Below are 13,567 nucleotides of genomic sequence, written 5' to 3'. Positions count from 1 at the left end.
TGCTGTCAGTTGACCGTCACCCTGGACGCCACCTGGAGCCACAGGCTTGAGCCCCGGGCTTTCTGTCCGAGCCTCGAGCCTCGGTTTCTTGTTCTGCAAAATGGGGACAACATCCCACCTCAGGGGGTCACAGTGAAGGTCAGGAGAAGTGACCCAGGACAGCTGCTGGCACAGAGCCTGGTCATGCCCCCCGCAGGCTGGGGCTGTTGGTGGGACCGTGGCCCTGGGGAATGGTTCCCAGGAGGCCCCCCAGGTCTTAGTACCAGAGGAGAAGGGAGGGATTCGCCTGCCGTGGGCATGGTCCCCCTCCTCGCCACGCAGCCTGGGGTACAGTGTCCCCGCTGGCCTGCTCTCTGAAGGCCGGGGTGTGCAGGGGCCACACGTGCGTGGGTGGACGTGCGGAAGTCCAGGGCTGCAGAGCACCTCTGATCCCCACCGGGTCTGGCTGGGGTCAGGGCAGGTGGCCGTGGGCTGCTCTGGGCTCTTCAGTCAGAGACTGAGGGGCTTTGCTGCTTACTCCGTGACCTCAGCCCGAGGGGCTGCTCCATGAGGGCCCCCGGGATGGTGGTGGGGATTCTAGGGATGAAGATGTATAAAGCTTGGAAACTTCTGGAAGGTGTTAGCAGCTGTTATTATCAACTCATGGTCTTGACGTTCACTTTGACATAGTCATCTGTCTGCTTTGGAGCATTGCAGATTTTTATCTTGCTATTTTTTCTTGTCATTGGGTTTATTTAATTCAAAGAAATGATGATGCCCGGTGGCATTGGTGCCCTCCTGTAATCTAGGACTCAGGAGGCTGATGCAGGAGGACCACAAGTTAAAGGCCAGCCTCAGCAATTTAGCAAGAATCTGACTCAAAAATCTCAAAATATAAGAACTGGAGACGTAGCTCAGTGTTAGGGCATCCCTGGGTTCAATTCCCAGTGGGGAGGGAGGGAGGGAGGGAGGGAGGGAGGGAGAGAGAGAGAGAGAGAGAGAGAGAGAGAGAGAGAGAGAGAGAGAAAGAAGGAGGAGGAGGAGGAGGGGGAGGAGGGGGAGGGGAGGAGGAGGGAGAGGGGAGGGGGAGGAGGAGGAGGAGGGGAAGGAGGAGGAGGAGGAGGAGGGGAAGGAGGAGGAGGAGGAGGACGGGGAGGAGGAGGGAGAGAAAGAGGACAGGGAGGAGGACAGGGAGGAGGAGGGGGAGGAGGACGGGGAGGAGGAGGATGGGGAGGAGGACAGAGAGGAGGAGGACGGGGAGGAGAGGATGGGGAGGAGGAGGATGGGGAGGAGGACAGAGAGGAGGAGGACGGGGAGGAGAGGATGGGGAGGAGGAGGGAGGAGGAGGATGGGGAGGAGGAGGATGGGGAGGAGGAGGATGGGGAGGAGGACAGGGAGGAGGAGGACAGGGAGGAGGAGGACGGGGAGGAGGACAGGGAGGAGGAGGGGGAGGAGGATGGGGAGGAGGAGGACGGGGAGGAGGAGGATGGGGAGGAGGACAGAGAGGAGGAGGACAGAGAGGAGGAGGACGGGGAGGAGAGGATGGGGAGGAGGAGGGAGGAGGAGGATGGGGAGGAGGAGGATGGGGAGGAGGAGGATGGGGAGGAGGACAGGGAGGAGGACAGGGAGGAGGAGGACAGGGAGGAAGAGGACTGGGAGGAGGAGGATGGGGAGGAGGACAGGGAGGAGGAGGGAGGAGGAGGAGGGAGGATCGGCAGCCTTCAGCAGGACCAGGACCGGCAGGACTCCCTAAGGGAGTGTCCAAGCCTCGTGCAGGACACAGAACCCCAGCTCCTCCAGCCTGTGGGGGAACAGATGTCATTCAGACCCCTGGAAAGGGCCAGGAGCCCCTGCAGCTGGCCACACGCCCCCTGTGGACCTGCAGGGCCACTCTGGGCAGCCCGGCTGGAGAAGGTGCGCCGCCCCCACTGGGAACGTCGTCTCCGCGCTTCCACACAAGAGCCCTGGAGGGAGATGCCCAGTGTCCACCAGTCGGATAAGGAATGAAGAAGAGGCGTGGAGCCCCGCAGAGCAGGGCCCCGATGACTGCAAGGAAGAGTTGAGCCCGGGGAGGCTCAGGAAATGGCAGGAGTCAAGGCCTCGGAAACACCACCCGCCGCTGCCTCTGGCCAAGGAGTGGAGCAGGGGGACTGAGAGAAACTTCTGGTACTAGGAGTGTCCCACGTCTCCTCCGGATGGTGAATCCCTGGGTGCACACCCAAAATTTACGGAGTGGGCTGGTTGCCATGGCACACACCTGTGATCCCAGTGGCTCAGGAGGCTGAGGCAGGAGGATGGAAGATCAAGGCCAGCCTCAGCAACTTAGGGAGGCCCTGAGCCACTTGGCAAGACCCTGCCTTAAAATAAAACACCAAAAGGGCTGGGATGTGGCTCAGTGGTTAAGCTCCCCTGGGTCCCTCCCCTGGAGATGACCACATGCGGTGGACGCGTCTCACTTTCTGAAATCTGTTTTGCAAAGTGACCAGAGGATCGTGGGAAGAACAGGAGTGACGTGCTTCCGAGAACTCGAAACTCCACCAAAGCGGTTCAGAGAAGCCAGACGCCATCGGTGACGACAGAGGACGACGACAATGACACAGGGAGGAGGAGGACGAGGAGGAGGGGCAGATCCCTTATGAGGAAGGCCCAGGACCGGCAGCTCCGTGGGGGCCAGGGCAGGCGGGGTCTGGCAGGCGGGGTCTCCCCGTCCTGCAGGGGCTGGGGAGTGTCGGTGACGGTGTCTGGGTGAGGAAACCGGCTGGAACTAGGGCGGTGGTGGCCCTGCCAAGTGCCACGAATCCTACACTTTAAAGTGACGCATTCGGGGCCATCCTGTGTATCTTCCATGATTTTTAAGAGCCCTGATGGAGGCTGGGAGAGGCTGGGTGTCGGGGTGAGAGGCCCTGGCCTCCATCGCAGCAGCTGATGGCAAACCCTGGTGGCACTGGCCACTCGCGCCCGTCTGCCCCGTCCGCAGCGGAACCCCAGGTCCAGAGGCGGCTCCGCGGGGCTGGGCCCCGGGCCCCCGGCTCCCTGAGGAGCCACGGCCACTGTGGCAAGAAGGTTCCTGGAAAGCGTCAGGGCCAGGCCCCCACCCTGGACGCTGGTGACACTTCCCCTGGAGGAGGGGCGGGGACGCGGAGGCCTGAACATCGTGTGCTGGCAGGCTGGGGACGCGGCTGCGATTTCCTGTCCCCCCTCCCGCCCGCCCGCGGGCTGCTGGCTGCCCCTGCCCACAGAGCAGGGGCCGGCTCCCAGGTTGGGGCATCTTGGGGCCATCTGTGCTGAAAGACCGTCCCAGTCCATGAGTGATCAGAGCCTAAGACACAGGACCGAGAGGGACGGTCCCCTCTAGAAGCCGCCGCAGGGGACGGGCTGGTCCCTCTTCCTTCCCCTCCCCCTCCTCCCTCCGTCCCACACATTGATTGAGCACCTGCTGTGTGCCAGCCCCCCAGGCCCTGGAGACAGTGAACCAGAAAAGTCCCCACCTGGCTCTGGGCTCCGGGAGGGACTTTCCCTGGGTACGTGCAGATGAGGGGCACAGGAAGCCCAGACGCTTCCAGGACACTTTCCCTGAGCCGCTCCACGGCTTCACCTGTCCCCACCCAGCGAACCCTCAGACGCCTCGTGAACTGGGTGACGATGTTCCCAAACTGAGGCCCAGAGAGGGCGAGTGACCGGCCCCAGGTCCCACAGCCAGCACGCAGCAGCCTGGCTCCGAGGCTGTGTGTAGAACCAGGCCCGAGCCGTGCTGCCCGCGGTGACGGTGGCCGCCAGGTCAGGGACACTGAGGAGCAGGTTCTCTCCGTGGGCAGGCTCCGCTGGTCTTTGCAGGTCCAGGCAGTGGAGCCGCTGCCCTGGCTCAGGTGACATCAAATCCAAAGCAGAACCTGCCCCAGCACCTTCCCGAGCCTTCCCCACGGTCGGGGACGCCTGCCCGGCCACCTCCCTGGGAGTGGGCGCCCTTCCTCGCGGCCCTCTGGGGCCACTGGTTTCTCTTTCTGTCCCCGGCTCCGTCACCCACAGCTATTCTGGGCCACCGTCCCCTTTCACTTTCTGCTCTGCCTCTTCCTGCCCCGCGGTTCCCGCCACCCCTCCCCCGATGGAGACCTTCTCCCAGCCGCCAGCCCTCTGTCCAGGCCCCTCTGTCCAGCCCCTCTGTCCAGGCCCTCTGTCCAGCCCTCTGTCCAGCCCTCTGTCCAGCCCTCTGTCCAGCCCCTCTGTCCAGCCCCTCTGTCCAGGCCCTCTGTCCAGCCCTCTGTCCAGCCCCTCTGTCCAGCCCTCTGTCCAGGCCCTCTGTCCAGCCCTCTGTCCAGGCCCCTCTGTCCAGGCCCCTCTGTCCAGGCCCTCTGTCCAGGCCCCTCTGTCCAGGCCCCTCTGTCCAGGCCCCTCTGTCCAGGCCCTCTGTCCAGCCCTCTGTCCAGCCCTCTGTCCAGCCCCTCTGTCCAGCCCTCTGTCCAGCCCTCTGTCCAGCCCCTCTGTCCAGCCCTCTGTCCAGCCCCTCTGTCCAGCCCTCTGTCCAGGCCCCTCTGTCCAGGCCCTCTGTCCAGCCCCTCTGTCCAGGCCCTTCTGTCCAGCCCCTCTGTCCAGCCCTCTGTCCAGGCCCTCTGTCCAGGCCCCTCTGTCCAGCCCTCTGTCCAGCCCCTCTGTCCAGGCCCCTCTGTCTAGCCCCTCTGTCCAGGCCCCTCTGTCCAGCCCTCTGTCCAGCCCCTCTGTCCAGCCCTCTGTCCAGCCCCTCTGTCCAGCCCTCTGTCCAGCCCCTCTGTCCAGCCCTCTGTCCAGCCCTCTGTCCAGCCCTCTGTCCAGGCCCTCTGTCCAGCCCCTCTGTCCAGGCCCCTCTGTCCAGCCTCTGTCCAGCCCTCTGTCCAGCCCCTCTGTCCAGCCCTCTGTCCAGCCCTCTGTCCAGCCCTCTGTCCAGCCCTCTGTCCAGCCCCTCTGTCCAGGCCCCTCTGTCCAGCCCTCTGTCCAGCCCTCTGTCCAGCCCCTCTGTCCAGGCCCCTCTGTCCCGGCAGCAGGCCGGCTCCTCTCAGGAGCTGCAGAGGGAACCGCGTCTGCTCTTGGCCACAGCGGCCACCCTCGGGCTGGGGACGTAGCCTCCACTGCTTGACGAGAGAAGTCGCGGTCACCCTGCCAGCGGGGTGGAGGGCCGCGCTGTCGCCCCGACACCATTCCACGCAAGGAAGGCCCGCCCCTGGTGGTGACACTCCAGCGGTGACGGTGGCCTGCTTCTGGCCACTGAGAGGGAAGAGGGTCTCGGGAGGGCCCTTCGAGGGCAGGACCACTGGCCATCCTGGGCCCAGGCTCAGAGGAAACCGGCACCGAGGTGGGCATCTGGGGTGGGCATCCACAGAGATGGAAGGACCCAGGCCCCCAAACAGCCAGCGCAGAATCCCGCCACCTCTGGACGCCCGATGGCCAGGTGTCGCACGTCTCGGTTCTTTAAGCCACTGACATCGGGGTCCTGTGACTTGAACCCGGAGTGACACTCTGGGCGGTTCTGGTCTCTGGGGACCTGGTCTGAGTGGACCAGGTCAGCGCTGGGGGCTCCACGAGGCCGGCGTCCCCAAGGGCAGTCCCCGAGCGCCCACCCTTGGTTTTACACAGGGACCACCCACCCCGCCCTCCACACCACGGACCAGCTCCAGCGACCACCGCCACCCTGGGCCCGGGGACCGTGTTCTGGTGACTCGGGCCTCTCCCCTTTCCACAGGGCAACACCAGCAAGTCCACTGACCTCTGAGCCCTTCATGAAACAGATGTCCAGCCTAACGCTGCTGTCCGCATGGGAGGACAGCCAGTGGACACCATTAAAAACCTCTCCTGGGTTAGGGTAGGGTCAGGGTCAGGGTCAGGGTTAGAGGGTTAGGGTTAGGGTTAGGGTTAGGGTCAGGGTCAGGGTCAGGGTCAGGGTGGTGAAGATTGCATCCTCACGGCTTCATATACATATTCTCCATTGTTCTCCTGACTGTTTGAAACATAATGGTGCCAGCAATAGTAATAACAGCCAGCAATTATGCAGCACCTACTGTGTGCCGGGTGCATCTCATGTGAACCTCCCAGCAGCTCCGGGCCCACACTCTCCTGTGCTGCATCTCCCTGAGTCAAAAGCCTCGTCCCCTCAGGTCCACCCTCTGCTCTGTGCCCCCCGCCGCCCACTCCCCACCTTGTCCCTGCCCTCTGCCCTTCACCCGTGCTGAGTCGTGATCCCGACCTTTCTGTGAATCTGCAGAGCTTCAGGACACCCCAGTGCCCGCTCCTGGCTCTGCCGTGAGCCTGACTCGGGCCGGGCCCGGGGGCCTCCTTCCTGCGGCCTCGGGGGTGCACTGCAGGCGGCTCGCGGTGGACGGAGCTGACCATGACACCAAGGACGAAGGCCGTGCAGAGGAGGGAGTGGGAGAGGAGGAGCCCGAGGGGCAGGACCGGCCCAGGCGCACGTGTCCCTCACAGCTCAGGGTCAGAGTGGACGTGGGGACCCCGTCCAAGGCCCTGCTCGCTGCTCCTCCTGGGCCTGGATGCCAGAGCTGACTCCGTCCCCGGAGGTGAGTGGGAAGGTGCCGCTGGGCCTTGTCTGGTCCTGGTGATGGAGGGTGTCTCCCCACTCACAGCTGGAAGCCGAGGCTCACCACGGTTAAGTGAGGGCCACTCGGCTGGGAAGGAACGGCTCCGATCACAGTAACGTGACCTCAAGGCTAGTCACAAAAGTCTGGTGGCTTTCTTTTCTGTACTAGGAATCAAACCCAGCTACACCCCCCCGTTTTTTATTTTGGGGTCCTCCTAAATTGCCCAGGCTGACCTTAACTTGCGATCCTCCTGCCTCAGCCTCCTGAGTCGCAGAGGGTACAGGTGTGTCCACCTCGCCCAGCAGATGTGTGACTTTTTACAGATGAGGGTTTCTCCAGATCCCAGCCCTGTCATGGGCCACTCCCTCGGGGGAATCAGCCACCACGTTGTGAGGACTCCAGCGGAGGGTGTCCTGGTGCAGAGCGGAGGCCCGCAGCCGACAGCCAGGTGGGTGAGCTGCGCAGAGGCCACCTTCCGGTCAAGCCCCTGCCGACATCCTGACCATGACTCTGGGCCAGAACCTCCTGGCCAGCCGGTCCCAGACCCCTGACAGAAGTGTCCCTTATGTCAGGCAGTTGTGTCACTCCCAACGCTGCACCAGGAGCCCACGACTCAGGGGCAGAAGACAGCACACCCTGGGACCTGCCGGGCTCTGGTACAGAGTCTCGGGGGCTTCGATCAAGGGGTGATCTGGAGCCCAGGTCCCAGCGAAGGGCTTCGGGGGGAACTCACCTCCGAGGTCCCTCTTGGTCTTGGTCAAGCGGACTTCCTGTGGCTGCAGGACGGAGGTCCCAAGTCACCCCTTGTTGGCTGTCGGCTGAGGGCTCCTCTCTGCACCCCTCACCAGGTCGAGGCTGTGCCTTAGATCCCTGACCCCTCTGTGGCACCAGACAGAGAAGACGCCCGTGATGCAGTGGGGCCCGCTGGGTGGTGGCCCTTGGTCCAGGTGGTGAGTGGAGTGCACAACCTGACCCCAGGGGCAAGCTCACCTCCTGTCCGCGGCAGGGGCAGGCCCTGAGGGCACTGTTAGGATCCACCTCCCGTATCCCCGAGTGCTGGGCCATCTGTCACACAGCAGTGACGGACATGCCACAGCGAGCGAGCTTTTCCAACACGGAGGTCCGTGCCCTTGAGTGGAGAGATCTGGAGATTCTTTGATCACTTCTCCCACCCATTTTTTTGTTGTCGTTCTCTCTACTTCCTCCGAATCAGAAGTGGCATTTTGTGGAAGTGACCCCTGACTCTCTGGTCACTCCTGGGTCCCCTCTTTGGGCCTCTCCTGGTGACCTCCTCCACCCGTCTCCGAACTCGTCTCTTCAGTTGGTTTCTGCCGTCGTCTCCCTAGTCGGTCCTCCCTCCTCCCAAGGTTCCTCTTCACAACGCCTCGGTCTTGTTTTGGAGAGGCGGCAGCTTCGATTTCCCCGAGGGTTTTCTTTCTGGTCTTGTGTTTGAAGGTTGTTCTGCCCCTGCGGGCCCCGTTTTCCCTCTCTCTGTGGATTCTCCAGGTTCCAAGGCCTGCAGCGGAGAGCGGAGATTGAAGAGCAGGAACTGAACAGAGGCTCCTCGTCGGTGGGCAGGTGTGGGCAGGTGAGGGCAGGTGTGCGCAGGTGTGGGCAGGTGTGGGCAGGTGAGGCCCCTCCAGATGACGGGCAGGACCCACAGCCACATTGCAGTGTCCCCCGAGAGCATCCCACAGCCACCTGCCTGGGGGTCCAGCAAGTGCCAGCTGTGGGTCCAGGCCTGAGGGACACAGCCGTTCCTTGTTATTCTGGACTCACTCGTCCTCGATTGAGCCTTCTTCTCCAGCTCCATCCCCAGCACATCTTTATTTACCTGGTTTCTTTTAATTAAGGGCGCTGTACAGATTCAAGGGCTAAGAGCATCCCGAGGAATCCCTTGGTACCCCCCGATGCCAGGCCGTGGGCATAAAAATGACCCTCCACGCTCTCCCACCAGGTCAGTGGGCACCTACTGGGAGCCGGGGCTGAACCTCCATCAGAGTTCTGCTCCCCGGGGACCTCGGCCACGTCTGCAGACGTTTCTGGTGGTACAATGTGGTGGATCTGCTGGCTCTGGGTCGGGGAGGCCAGAGATTCTGCTCACCGTCCAGCGGTAACAGGACCGGCCCCCACCGCAGAATGTCAGCCACCCCCAATGTCGGTAGTGTCCCGGGTCGGGAAAGCCTGCCCCAGGAAGTCGGCAGGCGCATCCCTGACTCGGGACGGAGCAGAACACCCCTCGCTCCTCAACCCCTGGGCTGGGCCAGGGCGGCAGCCAGCTCCTTCTCCTCACTGACCCCAGGGCCTGGGGACCCTGGACCCTCTGCTGATGAGGGACCCTGCTGGGGGACCCTGTGAGCCAGCTCTGCAGGTCTGCTGGGGTGCGGCCAGCCGTGGGGGCGTCTGGGATGGGGTGGTGGCCGGTGCCCACCTTCCGACCGGCCTGCTCCTCCCTCCCTGGTCTCTGGCAGAAGCTGCGGGGGTGTGAGCGGGCCCAGACCGTGGCCCTGCCTGACGTTGGTCCCCACCAAGCCATGTGACGAGACCAGGCCACAAGAAAGAGGTTTCAACAAGCGTTATCGCTTCCTGGAACTTCAACTCGGCGACTTCCCCGAAGACCGGCTGTGCCTGGCGGGGACCAGGCTGCCCCTCCTCCGCCCCCCGCGTCCCACGACCTGGAAACGCCCCGGCGCCCAGGCCCTGCGCCTCGGGAGTCCGTCAGAGGCCCCTCCAGGAGCAGGGCAGGGGCCGGACCAGGCTGGCACCCAGGGGTGCCCAGAAACCACCCCCTGGCCTCCCGAGGGAGACACCCCGGGCATGAGTGATCCCAGTGGCCTGCATCGGTCCCGCGTACCCTCAGGGGAAGGGAACCAGTCCCCCACCCTGTGGTCCACCCGCCCACCCGGCAGGCGTGACAGCAACCGGCCCGGAAGTTCAGAGAGGAAAGCGTCCACCTTGGTGCAGGTGGGCGGCCAGGACCCAGGCCCTGGATCCCAGTGTCCCTGTGTGGCGGCGGTGACCGCGGGACTGTCACCTCCTCAGCCCCGGGCGCGGAGCCCCAGGTGGTACACAGCCCCAGCTCCTGGCTGGCGGTGGGTGCGGGGTCTCCAGAGGCTGGGGCCGGAGGGGACAGTCAGGGACACGCTCTTTCTGGGCTCCACCGCGCGAGGGCTCCGGACTATGGCTGGGGGGACGGTCCTCGGCCACGTGGCGTCTCTGGGTCTCAGGTCCCTCGTGTGGAACCAGGGCAAGCAGAACCCATGAGATGGCCCACGTGCCGGGAGGTGGCCCCCAGCCAGTGGTCCCACGCGCTCAGCCTCACATCCACCAGAAAAGGGGTTTCCAGGATCAAATCAGCCACTGCTGGGCAGAGCTGGCCAAGACCCGCCCGGAAGACGCTGTCCAGTCGTGGTGCCTTCCTGTCTCCTGTCTCACGCCACCAGGCCCATGGTGACAATGACCTGAAGGTAACTGGGTCTCTCACCCACTGTCCTCTCGCCAAACCCACAGCCGAGGCCATCGGCTCAGCATGGACAGTATACCAGGACAGGCGTGGCCAGATGCAGGTCCACCGTGGCTCCTGGCACCGGCCTTGAGGGGCGTGGTTCTAGGCTGGACGTTCGCACCACCAGGTCCCTGAGCCGGTCAGTGCTGTCCCTCCCGTCCTGGGCACCCCTGCTGGGAGGCCCCTTGGCTGGGGACACGTGTGCCAGCAACACCGGCTCCCGGCTGACCTCGAGGGCTGTCCCCCTGTAGGACGGAGGCCAGAAGCCGCCCTGCAGCGGGGCCATCAACTCTTTACCCCCGACGTGGACTCCACCTTGGCCCCTGCTCAGGGTCCTGATGCAGGGCCCATCTGGGATCCTGAACCCGTGACCCCGCGGCTTCACTGTCCCTGAGAGAAGCTGATTGTCTGGCTTCTTCCCAAGGCCGCAGAAGACGAAAGGGTGGGTCTGAGTGAGCCAGAGCCGGTGGCATGTCACCAGGACACCCGGCTGCGGGCTGCGCCCTTGACGGTTCAGACAGCCCCAGCCCCAGCTCCACTCCTGGAGCTGCGGCCGCCCAGATCCCCCGGGGCCAGGGCTGGTCTGTGTCCCGGGCCTCCGGCCTCCGTGTCCTCACCTGGGAGTGGGACGAGCCCCTCCCGCCCTCCGGGGCCAGGAGGGAGGACCAGAGGCTCTGATCCACGCGGTGCCGGAGCACCCTGCGCAGGGAGCCCGCGGCTGAGGCGCCCGCTGTCTCCCACCAGGTGGACGTGGCCATCCAAGCTGCAGCGTGACCCCAGTCGCGGCAGTTTGGCCAAAGAAGGCGTGAGGGGAGGCCGGAGCTGTGTCCCCAGGTCCCCGGGGGTCATCGTCCCCCCTGTGTGTCCAGTGTCATGCTGACCACCCCCTGCCTGCCCAGAGACATGGGGCTCGGGCAGAGTGGCTTCCTCTCAGAGCCTGGGTTTTCCTGCCCATGAAAAAGGAACCAGGCTCGGGGGATGGCAGAAAGCTGATGGGATGAAGGTCACCCAAGGTCAACTCGGGGCCCTTCCCGTTCCCCTGGACTTGGTTTCTCGCTGATGGAGTCAGGGGTGGGGATTCCCACCTGGTCAACCAGTGACCTGGAGGATGTGGAACCCAAGCTGGGTCACAAAGTGGGTCATAGAGAACAGTGTTGCCCTGCCCAGAGGTGCCCACCTGTTAGCCCAGTGACCGGGAGGCGGAGGCAGGAGGGTGGCAAGTTCAAGGCCAGGCCCTGAGCACTCAGCAAGACCCGGTCTCCCAGGACAACACCAAAAAGGTGGGGCGGGCGGCTGGGGTGTGGCTCAGTGGCAAAGCAGCCCCCGGTTCAATCCACAGATGGTCAGTAAATAAACAAGTAAGTAAGTGAACAAGGCGTCTTGTCTCCCAAAGAAACAGATAGACATGTCTGCAGAAACCAGGCTGGGAATCTTGTACACACACACACACACACACACACACACACGTGATATCGTACTGTGTATACATAGTATTTATTAGTGACACTATTAGTACTTTAAAAACTTTTTTTGAAAAATCTAGCCGGGCACGGGGGTGCACACTTGTGATCCCAGCAGCTCAGGAGACGTCGGGCTGGAGGATCACACGTTCAAAGCCAGCCTCAGCAACTTAGCCAGACCCTGTCTCAAAAAATAAAATGGGCTGGGGATGCGGTGGGTGCCCCTGGGTTCAGTCCCTAGCACCTATGAGAATAATGATTCCAGTGTGGACTGGTAGGGGGTGCGGGTGCCGGGAGGTTGGGGAGGTTAGGGGTGAATGTCAACTCTGGACTTTCCACTCAGTTTTGGTGGGAAATAAAGAGTCTGAGCCAGGCATGGTAGCACACACCTGCAATCCCAGCTACGCCAGAGGCCGAGGCAGGAGGATCTCAAGTTGAGGCCAACCTGGGCAACGTAGGGAGACCCTGTCTCAAAATCAAAAGGGCTGGGGTGCAGCTCGGTGGCCGGGCACCAGGGGAAGGAATTTGGTTTGTTTCTCTCTGTGTTCCTGGGGACTGAACCCAGAGCCCTGCCTGTACTGGGCAAGTAGGGGCTCCACCACGGAGCCACACTCCCATCCCCAAATTTTAAAAATATTGTGGACTTTCCCCGCCCAAGGAAAAAAAAGCCGGTTATTAAGAGCAACCTTGAATCATCTCTTGTGCAGGGGCGAAGGCTGCGGTTCTGGCTGCTCCCCAGACTTTCCTGAGAGGTGCTCACAGCAGCCGAGGCCCTTGGCTTTTCCACACAAGACATCTCATTTGCATCTCACATGCTCTCCCTCCGTTCCAGCTAATGCCGATCGCCACTGCTCAGGAGTCTGGATTGCAAGTAACAGCAACAGAGTTCAGCTAAGCATGACCGAAGAAGGAAACAGGGTGCGAGTCATGAGGAAGTCAGGAGGCGGGCTTCAGGCCCGGCTGGATGCAGGAGCTCACGCGGAGCATCAGAACTCTGTCTCGTGCCCTTTCTTTTCGGTTCTCTCTCTTCCCCATTCTGCCCCGGGGCACTCTACCACTGAGCTACACCCTAGGCCGATGTATTCTAAAATACGAGATAGGGTCTAACTAAGTGGCCCAGGCTGTCCTTGAACTTGGGTTCCTCCGGCCTCAGCCTCTTGAGTAGCTGGGATAATGGGTACAAGTCCCTGGGCCCGGCTCATTTCGACTTTCTGGGCGCAGTGGACACACTGGCTGCCCGCAGGCCTTCATTGAGAGGCCCTCTGAGCCTCCTCTTCGTCCCACCTTAGGTCAGGCATGGAGAACTGGCCGGATCTGGCCAGGCCCCTCTGTGGCCTGGTGTTGACTGACCGCCCCTCAGGACTACAGAGCACTGGATGGGACACTTCCCTGGGACCTGAGTGCCCACTCACAGCACACCACTGCTTCCAGCCACCGACCTTTCATTCCTGTGTTCTCAGGCCACGGCCCCCTGCCGAGCGGGGGCACTCTGGGATCCCAGTTCCGACCCTGAGGGCGGCGTGGCCTCTCTGGACTTTCCTTTTCCTCCTGAGGATGGACAAGGATCGAGATCATTCCTGTGGGTAGAATGGAGTCTGGGGCCCGGCCCAGGCAGGACTGCGTGCTGAGGGTCTGGGGTCCTGCTTAGTGTCCTGCTGGGCGCCTGGTGGCTTTGTCTCTGCACTCGAGCTGCACAGCACTAGGCTTCTCTGAGCCTCCGAGTCTCCGCCTGCAGGAGACAGAAGCTGCCTCAGAGGACGGGAGAGAGCACAGGTCCGCCTCCGGGCCTCTGCTGAGGCTGTTCCCTCAGCCCGGGGTGCTGTTCCCCACCGTGGCTGGTGTGCTCTGCCCCCGACTCGTGCACCTCGGGGGACCTGGCCCCTCTCCCCTTCTCCACCCAGGCCGCCTGGCTGAGGCCCACTGGGTGACACAGAACCAGCAGGCAGCCCTGGGTCCCGGTGGACAGGGAGGACGAGTGGCCAGAGCTTGCTGGCTGCCCGGCTCCAGCTGCAGCCTCTGGCCCTGCTGCCTCTGCTGGCAGCAAGCACCTGCCAGGAGGACCT

The sequence above is a fragment of the Urocitellus parryii genome, chromosome 9 (assembly GCF_045843805.1).
Source record: "Urocitellus parryii isolate mUroPar1 chromosome 9, mUroPar1.hap1, whole genome shotgun sequence".
NCBI lineage: Eukaryota > Metazoa > Chordata > Mammalia > Rodentia > Sciuridae > Urocitellus > Urocitellus parryii.
The sequence above is the reverse complement of the archived record's forward strand: the minus strand, read 5'-3'. Positions refer to the sequence as shown.